Source organism: Camelina sativa, chromosome 9, assembly GCF_030686135.1.
Source record: "Camelina sativa cultivar CO46 ecotype springtype chromosome 9, ASM3068613v1".
In the NCBI taxonomy this organism is placed as follows: Eukaryota; Viridiplantae; Streptophyta; class Magnoliopsida; order Brassicales; family Brassicaceae; genus Camelina; species Camelina sativa.
Window position 1 is genome coordinate 2,782,229 of NC_141888.1, and position 14,720 is coordinate 2,796,948.

Sequence of the window (14,720 nt, forward strand, 5' to 3'; positions counted from 1 at the left end):
TGACAATAACCGGCTTGCAAACATATTCTTATACATGATCTTAGACCAATTGATTTTCCTTTTTGTAAACCTCAAGAGTCTTGATTTTCCTTTTTGTAAACCTATCACTTAAAAATCAGTAGAGTTCAATACCTCATCAAATGTCACATCACCTGGTCGTGTTGCAATGAAATAGAGTCAGCAATATAATCAGTTGACGTTCTTGTTTTAGTATATAAGCTAAGAATTTCACTCAACACACCAATTAGTTTCTTCTCAGGGATAATACAACAACCAAATTAATCATTATATATGATCAATATCCATCATCCAACCTGAGGAAGAATTGCTCAAACCTGTCAAATTCAAGAACAATAATTAATCCTCTACAATACTTTTTTGCTGAGTTAATCATTACATAACAATTTTCTTTGTAACAACTCTACTATTTATTTTCTTCTCTTGAGTATTTTTATATAATGGGACCATAAACTATAGTATTGGTTATGGCTTTGGAAAAAAACTATCGACATAAACAAACATATATATGAAAGAAATAAAGAAATATGGCTTCCCTGTTCATCTTGTTATTTGGTTTATGATCTTGCAGACAAAGCAACTGTGATGCTTTTGGGAGTGATTTTGGGGTATGTTATCGGGTTTTTTAGTCGTGGAAAGAAAGAAACTGGAGTTGGATCCAAGTAATAAAGAACGTTTTTGTTGTTGTTGTTGTTATGTTCATCATGTGAATTAGATTAGTTAAAATTACAAAGCAAGCAATGGTGAAGAAAACATTTTAATATCAATGTACCTTCAATATTCGATTCGATTACTAAACTATATGAATTCGTATTTTCTTAAACTACTATAGTTTTCCTTAGACTAAACACACCATCGGGTGACCCGATTCGGGTCAAATGATCACTATATAAATACGTCCATTAACAGTACCAAATGTTGCACTCAATTTACAAGACATTTGAACCAGACATCATATCTAAACGGTTTCATATTCTTTAAACACTGAATAATGAATATGATGAATGAACCTGGGTCTAGTCAAAGTCAAAATCAAGGTTTGACTTAACCTAAAATTAAAACGTTTTAAACCAACGTACTATAAACTTGAAAATTCATCCGGTTTTCATTTAAATTAAGCTAAAATTGAACTAAACCAATCAGTATATATGTTTAACCAAAAATAAATTAGTAATTGTTGAAAAACCAAACTTAATTGAGTATTCAACATCCACTTTGAAAAAAATCAAGAATATATTAATCTCCCAAATATTACTCTGTTGACATTTTTCAATTTGATTTTTACTTTTTAACAGAATAAAATACTTTTTTTGAGAAAATTTCATGTTAAAAACTATTTGCAAATATTTCCCTGTCGACATTTTTCAATTTAATTTTTACTTTTTAACAATCAAAAACATCTTTTGAGAAACTTTCATGTTAAAAACTATTTGTAAAAAATCCAATACGAAAACCAGTTATTGGCTAGATAGAAAAATATTTCACGACCAAGTTGACTATCTTGAATCATCATCGCCAAGTTTATGCAAAAGAAGCTCAATGACTTTTGGATGAAAACGTTTTCAATGTCAAATTGATAAAAAGAAGAAAATAGTGTGTCCATGTTTGTTGTTTCTAGGGCCATTCGCAGTGTAGCTCAGAGTCTCCAATATTCCCATTTCTTAGAACATTTGAAGACTCTGACCAAACCAAATCAGGTATATTGGGAGTTTTTAGCTCCCTTTTAATTCTAAGGGCAAAACAAAAAGATATCTCCGATTATATAGGAGAGTTAATTCATCTAGAAGCATAAGCAATGCTTATATCATGTCTTCCTATAAAGACCTGAGAAAGTAAAATGCTACAAAAACAAAGAGATGACATCTCAGTTTTGTTTTATACCTTATGTATATAGCTCGACCCTTGTGTTCTGCAAGCAAGCAAGTTTCAGTTTCAAATTGACTAAGCTTTCTCGATAAAAATCTAACCCATTGATTGAAAAAAAAGAACACACAATAACCAGCTTGCAAACGTATTCTTATATCTGATCTTAGATCTATTGATTTTGCTTTTTATAAAAATCAGTAGAGTTCAATACCTCATCAAATGTCACATCACCTGGTCGTGTTGCAATAAAATAGAGTCAGCAATATAATCAGTTGACGTTCTTATTTTAGTAGTAAGCTAAGAATTTCACTCAACACACCAATTAGTTTCTTCTCTGAGATACATACAACAACCAAATTGATCATTATGATCAGTATCAATCAACCAACCTGAGGAAGAATTGCTTGTAATTCTTATTTGCTCAAACCTGTAATATTCAAGAACAGTAATTAATCCTTTACAATCCTTTTTTGCTGAGGTATGTGCCTTATATAGTACTATTATACAATGGGACCAGAAACTAATCTGTATTGGCTATGGATTTTGGAAAGAAACCATTGACAGAAACAAACGTATGAAAGGAAGAGAGAGATCAGAAAGAAATGCTTACTTCTGATATTCTCAAATGTGCTTAAAACCAACTGATCTCTTTCAAGCTCCAAATCCATTGCAGAAGTAATATCCTGATTAACGCATATAATCAGGTGAGTTAAAATACTATATAAGATTCTCAACGAATACAACTAACTAATATCTGCTGAAACATCATCACTATCAACCAACCTGACAAAAAATATATCCAGATCCGTAGCTACCACCCTGCAAAAGTGAAAATATCAATAATAGCCATTGAAAACAAATATTGTTGTAAACATTGTTATATAATTTACTATTCAACTTCTAATATTCTACAATGCAATACCAAACAATTAATTAATTACATCATTACCTGGTGTTAAGGAAATAACAGGTGACAAAATTTCATACCCATCGGAAGAAGAATCTAAATCCATGTCGAGGCATTTGAAAGGCAACATGGAAGAGAGTTTCTCACTCACGCACCACCATCATTCCACTTCTGATTTACAGACCCATCATCAAGTAAGAAGTGTCTCAAACCGAGCCGAGGCATTTGAATAGGCAATACGAAACTGGTAAAGAGGTAATTTAAATTACCTCATTTCATGCACTACCATTAATCCATTTCTGATTTTCAGACTCATCATAACGAGGCATTTGAAAGGCAACACGGGACATAGTTTCTCACTCATGCACTACCATCATTCCATCTCAGATTTACAGACTCATCATAACAAGTCTTAGACCTGAGTCGAGGCATTTGAAAGGCAACACTGGACAGAGTTTCTCACTCATGCACTACCATCATTCCATCTCAGATTTTCAGACTCATCATAACAAGTCTTAAACCTGAGTCGAGGCATTTATTTAAAAGGCAACACGGGACAGAGTTTCTCACTCATGCACTACCATCAATCCATTTCTGATTTTCAGACTCATCATAACAAGTCTTAGACCAGAGCCGAGGCATTTAAAAGACAACACGGGACAAAGGTTTTCACTCATTGCACCACCATCATTCCTTCTCTGATTTATAGACTCATCATAAGAAGAATCTAAAACCGAACCGAGGCATTTGAATAGGCAACACGGGACTGGTAAAGAGGTAATTTAAATTACCTCATTTCATGCACTACCATCAATCCATTTCTGATTTTCAGACTCATCATAACAAGTCTTAGACCTGAGTCGAGGCATATGAAAGGCAACACGGGACACAGAGTATCTCACTCATGCACTACCATCATTCCATCTCAGATTTACAGACTCATCATAACAAGTCTTAGACCTGAGTCGAGGCATTTAAAAGGCAACACGGGACAGAGTTTCTCACTCATGCACTACCATCAATCCATTTCTGATTTTCAGACTCATCATAACAAGTCTTAGACCAGAGCCGAGGCATTTGAAAGACAACACGGGACAAAGGTTTTCACTCATTGCACCACCATCATTCCTTCTCTGATTTATAGACTCATTATAAGAAGAATCTAAAACCGAACCGAGGCATTTGAATAGGCAACACGGGACAAAGGTTTTCACTCATTGCACCACCATCATTCCTTCTCTGATTTATAGACTCATCATAAGAAGAATCTAAAACCGAACCGAGGCATTTGAATAGGCAACACGGGACTGGTAAAGAGGTAATTTAAATTAACTCATTTCATGCACTACCATCAATCCATTTCTGATTTTCAGACTCATCATAACAAGTGTTAGACCTGAGTCGAGGCATATGAAAGGCAACACGGGACACAGAGTATCTCACTCATGCACTACCATCATTCCATCTCAGATTTACAGACTCATCATAACAAGTCTTAGACCTGAGTCGAGGCATTTAAAAGGCAACACGGGACAGAGTTTCTCACTCATGCACTACCATCATTCCATCTTTACAGACTCATCATTGTCAACCCATTTCTAATTTTCAGAGTCATCATAACAAGACTCTTAGACCAGAGCCGAGGCATTTGAAAGGCAACACGGGACAAAGTTTTTCACTCACTGCACCACCATCATTCCTTCTCTGATTTATAGACTGATCATAAGAAGAATCTAAAACCGAACCGAGGCATTTGAATAGGCAACACGGGACTGATGAAGAGGTAATTTAAATTACCTCATTTCATGCACTACCATCAATACATTTCTATTTTGCAGACCCATCATCATAATAAGAGTCTTAAACCCGAGCCGAGGCATTTGAAAGGCAACACGGAACAGAGTTATCACTCACGCACCACCATCATTCCACTTCTAATTGGTAGACTCATCATAAGAAGAGTCTAATACCTGAGCAGAGGCATTTGAAGGGACTTGTAAAGAGGTACCTCATTTCATGCACTACCATCGATCCATTTCTTTCAGACTCATAATAAGAGTCTTAGACCAGAGCCGAAGCATTTGAAAGGCAACACGGAACAGAGTTTCTCACTGACGCACCACCATCATTCCACTTTTGATTTGTAGACTCATCATAAAAAGAGTCTCAAACCAAGCCGAGGCATTTGAATAAGCAATAAGGGACTGGTAAAGAGGTAATTTAAATTACCTCATTTCATGCACTACCATCAATCCATTTCTATTTTTCAGACTAATCATAACAAGAGTCTCAAACCCAAGCCGAGGCATTTGAAAAGGGAACAAGAGACAGAGTTTCTCACATGCACTAACCATCATTCCATCTCTGATTTGTAGACTCATCATAAGAAGAGTCTAATACCAAGCCGAGGCATTTGAATAGGCAACACAGGACAGAGTTTCTCACTCAGGCACCACCATCATCCCACTTTTGATTTGTAGACTCATCATAAGAAGAGTCTCAAACCAAGCCGAGGCATTTGAGTAAGCAATAAGGGACTGGTAAAGAGGTAATTTAAATTACCTCATTTCATGCACTACCATCAATCCATTTCTATATTTCAGACTCATCATAACAAGAGTCTCAAACCCAAGCCGAGGCATTTGAAAAGGCAACAAGAGTCAGAGTTTCTCACATGTACTAACCATCATTCCATTTGTAGACTCATCATAAGAAGAGTCTTATACCGAGCCGAGGCATTTGAATAGGCAACACAGGACAGAGTTTCTCACTCACGCACCACCATCATCCCACTTTTGATTTGTAGACTCATCATAAGAAGAGTCTCAAACCAAGCCGAGGCATTTGAATAAGCAATAAGGGACTGGTAAAGAGGTAATTTAAATTACCTCATTTCATGCACTACCATCAATCCATTTATATTTTTCAGACTCATCATAACAAGAGTCTCAAACCCAAGCCGAGGCATTTGAAAAGGCAACAAGAGACATAGTTTCTCACATGCACTAACCATCATTCCATTTGTAGACTCATCATAAGAAGAGTCTAATACCGAGCCGAGGCATTTGAATAGGCAACACAGGACAGAGTTTCTCACTCACGCACCACCATCATTCCACTTTTGATTTGTAGACTCATCATAAGAAGAGTCTCAAACCAAGCCGAGGCATTTGAATAAGCAATAAGGGACTGGTAAAGAGGTAATTTAAATTACCTCATTTCATGCATTACCATCAATCCATTTATATTTTTCAGACTCATCATAACAAGAGTCTCAAACCCAAGCGGAGGCATTTGAAAAGGCAACAAGAGACAGAGTTTCTCACATGCACTAACCATCATTCCATCTCTGATTTGTAGACTCATCATAAGAAGAGTCTAATACCGAGCCGAGGCATTTGAATAGGCAACACAGGACAGATTTTCTCACTCACGCACCACCATCATTCCATCTCTGATTTGTAGACTCATCATAAGAAAAGTCTAATACCAAGCCGAGGCATTTGAATAGGCAACACGGGACTTGTAAAGAGGTAATTTAAATTACCTCATTTGATGCACTAACCATCATCAACCCATTTCTTATTCATGTCCCAACATTAGAATAGGCAACACCAAATCTAACCTTTTCCATTTGCTTTGCTCCCTTGGTTTCAGAGGGTTGTATGGTCCAACAGCCTGTTCATATGTTAAATAAAAGATATCATCAGATTACTGAGCCATATCTATCTCAGGAATGAGCCATTAGTCAGTTTCAGCATAACAACTTAAGTTCACGACAATACTAAACTAGACTAAAAACCATTGTCCAGCTATATCACGACCAAAAGATGCATAACACACATACACAAGAAAAAAACAAATATATTGTAAAAAAAAAACTAACTTTCTGACATAATAATCTCAAAATCAAGTGTTACTGAATCAATTTATATGTCGAAGTAAAACTAAGATTAGCAATGGATCTATGTAACTCCTACTCTTTTTGGTAACACCAAAAAATCCTAATCAGAACCTAAACAAAACAAACACATATGTTGTGAAAAAGGCTAACAATTCTTTACCATTATAGTCACAAAATCAAGTTACATAATCAATACAGATCCAAGTAAACCGCAATAAACAATTGAAATGTATGTTGAAATTTGTCTCATCTCGTTCATGAAGCAAGCACATCGTTTCCAAAAATATTATAAGAACCACCATAAACTCGTGAGATTAGGAATTGAAGAGATAAGAAAAGAAAGTTCTCATGACCTGCTAGTAGAAGACTTCCGCGACAAATCAGATCCGTAGAACCTCTCTGGTAAAGCGGATTTGATCGGAGATGGAGAAGCCGAGGTCGAGGATCAGAGACAAGAAGAATCGAAGACCTTAAGATTAGAGAAAATACCCAATCAACGGTAAGGATACAAATTGAATAAGATTCACCAGATTCTTATGACATTCAAAAAAAAAAAAAAAAAAACCCTACAATCGTGAGATGAGCGATGGATAGAAGAGATCAGAAACGGACCTTTTTGTTGAGAATTCCGTCGGTGTATGATGCGGTGGCGTAGAACCCCTCTGAGTAAACGGATTTGACCGGAGATGAAAGAAGCAGAAGAGCAGAGAGAGATTGGACGAATCAAAAACCCTAATTGGAATCATATACAGAGAGAGAGAGATATAGTTTTTTCTAAACAAATCCACGCGTCCAAAGTATTGTAACGGCTCTTTCTAATGACCGAACAAAATATTAGCTTCCATCGTCAACCGCTGTCGTTTCATCGCCATGGTAATTTACTAATTCGTGTGTTCTCTCTCTCTCTCTGTCTAATTATTTGCTTTTTGAACTTTGACACATTTTGCTTATTCATGTAACTAAAAATAACATATCCGTTTATTTGGTGAATTGCATCGAGACGATTCACTTTTTTTATAAGATAACCGTGGAGCTTTAAAAAAAAAAAAACTTAAACTTTATTTGCAAAAGTTGTTTAAGATCTAATGTCTCTATGTATTTTTTTTCATGAATTTTCTGTTACAAATTATTAATAATGAATATCTTTCATGGTGTAACTATAAACTATAATTATATAAGTTCATTTAAAAAAAAAAACTCATACACAAAAATAAATCACATTCACTTTACATTCTTTTGTTATAATTATATAACAATTAAAATATCAAGTTATGTATATTTATAAGACCATAACATGATTGTAGTTTTATAAGATGATAATGTCAAGTTCTGCAATATTTTTGTCCATTACAGTGATAATCTGTATGAACTCTACAGTGATAATTTCAGTTTAGAGCCTTTATAATCACCGCACTTAAACGAGGTAACTGTACTTGTGTTATGGAAAATTTATTAGTTTAATACAAAAAATAATGTTCATTGTTCTTTCTTTGTTAACACATTCCTTTGTTCTTTCTTTTATACAGCAAAATAATGTTCATTGAATAATAATGATCTTGAGTACTCAAGAAAAAAAGGTCGTGCATTTTTAATAGCTTTTTGACAGAGACTGAGTTTCTAAGAGGAGGGAAGCAGTATAGCTTTTTGAAGAGTGATCTGGAGTCTGTGAATAGGAGCAAGACACCGTTTGTTGTGTTGCAAGGGCATAGACCTAATGTACGCTACAAGTAGGAAGATTAGAGACGCTGCGATAAGGTAGAGGATGATCGAGCATTTGGGAAAGACTCACTATTTTGTATGTGGGAAACCACGACGGAGAAGTTCATGATGTTGTTGAGATTTTGGCATCTGGGGAAGTTATTAGCGGTAGTGATACGACAAATTTGGATCTGAATCTGATATTGCAGTCTTGTGGTACATTGAAGGAGCAAGTGTGATGGTTTTGGGAGTGATTTTGAGGTATTTTGTTGGCTTCTTCAGTCGTAAAAAGAAAGAATATGGAGTTGGATCATCTAATGGTAGTTGGATCCAAATGAAAACCGAGGAGACGTGATTCAACTGATTTGTTTTTGTTTGTTTGTTTGCCACACACAGGTTTGTATAGCATTCTTATACTATATCTTACGAGGTCAGGTACCATATAAAAAGCTTACACACATTATTATTTTTTTTGCTTCAAAAGTTCAAAGACATTTTTTGGTCACAAAAGAGATAGATAACTCATTTCCTCAATAGTTGCATACACTCAAAAGAAGGGAAAACGGCCAATTCCCCCATGAACTTACTTGCTTTATCGTATTCCTATCCGAAACTTTCAAGTGTGCTTAAAACTACATGAACTAATATATAATTTGAATTTACTACCTAAACTTTATAAATGTGGCCAAAACCTACCAATCAGAAGATGCCGTTAATTAAACCGTTAGTGTAGCTGATTGGGATGCCACGTAGATGAACAAAACGACGTAGTTTCACTAAAATTAATTTGTTTGAAAAAATGACAGCTGATGAGTCGAACCATTGACCTCTCCATACATTCACCCGACTCAATACCAAATGTGCTACAAGACTTCTACTTGTGACATACACATACGTATATATAACCGCTTTCGATTCTTCTTCTTCTTCTTCCCGTGAACCATTGATAGAAAGAAACAAATTGGCAGAGACAAAGAGATTTCAATTCTGTTTTGACAAAGAAATTAATAACCCAAGAACTGTCATTGATTCGCCTTTTTCTTTTTTAATGTCTGCTCCGTCGTCATCTCATCTAAGATTTTTTGTAAAGTCGTATTTTTTTTTTCTGTTTTTCAAATTTTATCTTTTGGTATTCTTTAAGAATATTTCCATCTGGGTTTATGTTATTGAAGCACTTGGTGTTTGAATTCCTTATCGAGACCTGTAAAATTGGGCGTTTTCAAGTTTTCATATTACCTCAACTTGGGTATTGATTAAAGGGGGGTTTTAGGTGTTTAATTTTTGCTAAATTGTGTAAACTATTTGATTTGTTGAGCTTTGATGATGCTTACTTGCTTAGGAAACGAAACTGATTTTTCTTATAAATGGTTCGTCGAGTCTAAGGGGGTGTTATTCAACAAAGTTTTTAATGGATTTAAAATACTAGTAGATTTTAGAGTCTAATGGTTTTGTAAATGAATTGAATGTGGATTTGGATGTCATTAGTGGATTTGAAAAACATTATTGATGGTTTTGAAAGTCATTACTAGTGGACTTTTTTTTTACTTTTGAAGGTAAATAAAAAAAATAGAACTTATCCATAAATTGGGTTGTGAATTAAAACCACATTAATAAACTAAATTATTAAAATGGCGGACCTAATCGTCTCCTCCGTCGAGTCCTTGTTCGAAGTCCATCGGTACGAGTAATCTCCGGCACAACACAACAACAGATAGAATCGGAACGCTCGGCCTGTATTTCGCCACAATCTCCACCGTGTAACCTCCCTTGGTGGGAACCACAATCGCAGCCGCACATAGACTCCTATCCGTCGAAACAGCTGAAGCGGCTAAGCTTTCAATAGGGGACAACGGCAAGGAAACATAGACTGTGCATTGTGTTGCCAAGCCGATAGGCGAAAGGGCGAAGCAACTCAAAGCTCAAGGAAGTCCTCTGCTTCCTTACAGATCCTTGACATTGTAAGGACGGCGGTTTCAGGGTGAGCTCCGGCGGCGGTTTCTCCGCTTAGCATGAGTCGATGAGATACTCATGAGAAGTCTGAGAGATGAAATACTTCAAAAATTGTTAGGATTGTGTTTGTTGCTGTTTTGGATGTAAATTACATTAAAATCTAAAGTGAAACAAAATCCATTGGAAATAGAATAACAACAATTTTACAAGTGCTTTAAAATCATCCAACAAATGTTTAATCCAATAACACCAAATTTTATTGTATTTTTTAGAATACCTAATTGAATAACGCTGGATTTTGAAATACACCCAACTCCATTAAAATACAAGGTTGAATAACACCCCCTAAGTCATCAATGACATGGTTTTGTTTGTTCAGATCTGTCTCCTGCTTTCAATTGTTGATGAGGAAGAAGAAACACGAGATTATATATATAGTTAGGTTTCGTTTTACAATGAGAGCTCTTGTAGCAATTTGGTATTTAGTTGAGTACCTCACTACGTTGAGGTCGCCAGTTCGACTCCTTTGTTTACCTTTTTTTCAACAAAAAATTTCGGGTAGGAATACGATAAAGCAACTAAGTTCATGGGGGAATTGGCCGTTTTTCCCTCAAAAGAACACAAAGTATTCCAAATAAATATGATATTACCAAAAGAAAACACGTTTCAAGTCTTGTGACGCCATTTATCAAAGAGTAACAGCAAGAAACTTCGCCAAAGAATACAATCTAGGGACTGTAAGCACATCACCAAAGCACTCAACAATCCCCCAAATTTCACAATTTCTGCGCCTTTCAAGCGTAATCTCTGCATACATAATCATCTTCTTACGGATATTAGGTTTATAATAAAGCAAACCCTCCTCCCACAAAACCGCTATCTTTCCACCATAATTAGCCAATTTAACATTGTTACCAGAGCAGAAATTGGGTAGTCCTAACAAACCTTTCAAATATCTCCACTTCCTTGCCTTAGTGTCATACCATCTAAACTCTCCTAAACTGCAAGAGTACAAAACATTCTCTATCTCGCAAGAAGCTACAAAATTATCATAATTCATTTCTACTCCAACCGTGTCCCATATACCTTCCTTGGAACTGTAAGCAACCGCCTTGCTTTGATAGTCAGTCGGTACCACCACATGGAACTTTCCGTCAATACATGTGGTTCTGCAGGAGTAGAAATCACATTTTGCCTTGCTGCAAGTGATAGTCGCACGATCCCAAATTTGTGTTTCAGTGTCGAACACCTCGAACGAGTTCTTCATGGACTTGGAATCACCATCTCTGAAACTTCCTGCCACGTATATCTTTCGATCAAGGACACTAGCAGAAATCATACGTAGCCCCTCCCGCAAGCTTTGTGCCTCGTGCCACATGTGAGACCGACAATCCAAAATCCAGACGCTAGAGGAGGGCTTTTGGTTGCTCGATCCAGCAATGTTATAGATATTAGAACCAACCGCCACGAGACTCGAGAGGCGCAAAGCCGCAAAGGAGGAGAATGTAGGATTGGGACTCTAGACAAAACATACCCACTTGAGTTCTCCTTACTCTTAGTCGTGTCATTGGTTAGGGTTTGACCAGGTTTCCGACAGAGGGTTAACCAGCTAGTGTTCGTACCAGACTGTGACCACACATAGAGACAACTCTCGGTGCAGCCTAAGAGTGACCGGGTCTTGTATAGCTCCGGTGAAGCTAGGAGAGATCTAAAGCTCTTGGAGACGAGATATAGAATCGGATAGTACACTCTTGAGACGCGTGCAACGATGCTCAACAGCAAATCATGAGGAAGTGAAGGATTTGGAATCGATTGCAGCCTCGGCGACGGCTTCTTCTTCTTCATCTTCATATTCTTTTCCGGTGGTGACATGCATTGACGATATTAACGAGACAGCCGTATTGTAAGGTTAGCTTTTTGCTTGATCTTTATTTTTTGCGGCGGTTTATAAGTAGAATTTAGAACACCCTAGAATTTATGTACATATGTGACAAAATTTGGGTAAGAAAAAATAAGTGGCTGGCTACATATGACAAATTTTATTTCCAATAAAAGCCACGAAAAATAAGGGGTTGGTTCATAGAAAATGTCAGAATGAAAAAAAAAAAGAAGTTTCCATTTACTTCTTCTTCAAGTTATCATCGTTTACTTTCCAAATTTCTCCTCAATGATGTTTAAAGTTAGTAAAAGATTGTTGCTCTTGGTCCAACATCTCATGGGAGTCTCTGATATCCAAAAAAAATGTCTTTTAACATACGTCTCACACAACTCACGCAAAACCTAAAGCATATACACAGAAAAAGATAAAGAGGAAGAGCAACGTTTTATCGACGAAAGGTAGAGAGTAAGTAGATACAGAGGCTCTGTGACAGAGCAAACGAACAGAAAAAATATATATAAACCTAAAGCTTCCAAGATCAGAACATCAAGGCTTTTAATAGGAACAAGACACCGTTTGTTGTTGTACAAGGGCATAGACCTACGTTACACTACAAGTAAGAAGATCCGAGATGTTGGAAAAAGACAGAAGATGATTGGGCATTTAAAACCATTTCTATTAAAGAATAGTACGTACTGTGACGTTTGTTTTACGGGTTTTGTCCTAATGGAAACAACACTTGTGGTGAACGTTGGCAAGGAAACCCTCTTTATCTTGTAATTGGGTATCTGATCGATCTTGCAGTCTTGCGGTACAATGGAGGAGCAAATGTGATGGTTTTGGGAGCGATTTTGGGGTATTTATGGGGGTTTAGTGGTGGAAAGAAAGAATCTGGAGTTGGATCCAAGTGTAAAACGTTGTTGTTGTTATGTTCATTATGTGAATTACATTAATTAAATTTACAAAGCAAGGAATGGTGAAGAAAACATTTTAATATCAGTGTACCTTCTTACTTCATAGTGATCATTTTACATGCATGCTGATCCAAGTGTTTATTCTAAGGAACTAGCTAGTTGTTTAAGAAAAGACGAATTCATATAGCTTTGATTATGGAGATACATTCATTAATTAACACCTTTTTAAGAAATTTCATGTTAACTATTAGCAAATATTTCCCCCTGTTGATTTTTTTCAATTTGATTTTTACTTTTTAACAATCCAAAACCTTCTTTTTTGAGAAACTTTCATGTCGAAACTATTTGTGAAAATCTTCAATACGAAAACAGTTAATGGGTAGATAGAAAAATTCAAAAATATGATGGTTGGTTCATCACAGTGGTTTCAGGCCTTCACACGACCAAGTTGTGTACCTTGAATCATCGCTAAGCTTAAGCAATGATTTTTAGAACAAAACTTTTTCGAAGTCAAATTGACGAAAAAATATTGTGATCTTTTTTTTTTTTTTTTTTTTTTTTTTTGATCAAAGAGATGCTTTCATTCCATTCAAATAGATAGTTTAAAGTACAACACAAGGTAAACTAGAACAAAGCATAGAGCAATAAAAATACAGGGGTAGATAGAGACAATCGATATGAAAAGCTTGAGAGCTGTGGACCACTTGCTTAGGAGCAATATGGAGCTTGTGAGATCAAGACAAACCGATGCAGACTCCTTGAGCAAGTCAAAGGAGCAGGGAGCCACTGTCTTGAAACTTCGAAGACTGGGCGGAGGTGAAATTGGCAGAGCTGAGTTGCCAAGAGATCGAGCAGGGGTGTTATGGCTCTGAAGACCGGTTACTACACATGTAGTTGTTGGTCCAAGGTTGCTAGAAGAGTACTTAAAGAGGTTGTGGTAACCACTCCTCCTTGGAGTGAGGGTCATAATGCCACTAGTCTTCAAGCTAATGTGAGGGAACTTCAAGAAGTAGTTGATTAGCAGTTTAAAGGTCTTTGAGAATAGGCAAGGTGTAAGTGGAGAGTTGGTAAAGCCTCGGTAACCCCCACTCTTTAGAGGTGGGATCATAATGCCAAGCTTCCCTAAACTGTCTCCTTCTAGAGTGTCATCCTTAATTGATTCTAGTAACAGGGTTCTTAATAGACTCTTGGGCCAATGAAGCAAAGGATGCAGATTAAGGTTCACTAGTAGTCTTCGGCCTAGTGGTATTCTTAATCTAAGCAACCAATGACTAGAAAGGGGAAGAGTGGAATTCAGACTGGACCTAGTTACAAGTTGACGCTGGAACAGTTGGGTTAATGATAATAGATAGGGTAAAGGATCAGGGAGAACCAGCAATACAGATAAACCAAATGGCGGATCAACATCATTATCAAAGCGATGCATTGCAAGCTTCCAAACCAAACTAAATAAACAGCCTTGACACAAGGGGGATACAACCACAATCGAAGTATCTAATGGTCTGCTACCGAGTGTAACTCGACTTGACCAAGCAGGACACAAAGATACTAGGCGGTTTGGTCTAAATATGCAATTAAGATCAT

General features: G+C 36.5%; 1 long non-coding RNA gene and 1 pseudogene across 1 annotated transcript; both read right to left on the reverse strand.

The window, feature by feature from the left end:
- Positions 1-6,117: 6,117 nt before the first annotated feature.
- On the reverse strand, positions 6,118-7,499 carry LOC147937640 (uncharacterized). The gene is made up of 3 exons (XR_015565004.1): positions 7,308-7,499; positions 7,049-7,164; positions 6,118-6,469 (listed from the first exon to the last, which is right to left on the reverse strand). It is a non-coding gene; the product is annotated as an uncharacterized LOC147937640 (long non-coding RNA).
- A 3,532-nt stretch (positions 7,500-11,031) lies between these two features.
- Positions 11,032-12,215, reverse strand: LOC147937641 (F-box/kelch-repeat protein At5g51250 pseudogene; annotated as a pseudogene).
- Between the last annotated feature and the right edge of the window lie 2,505 nt (positions 12,216-14,720).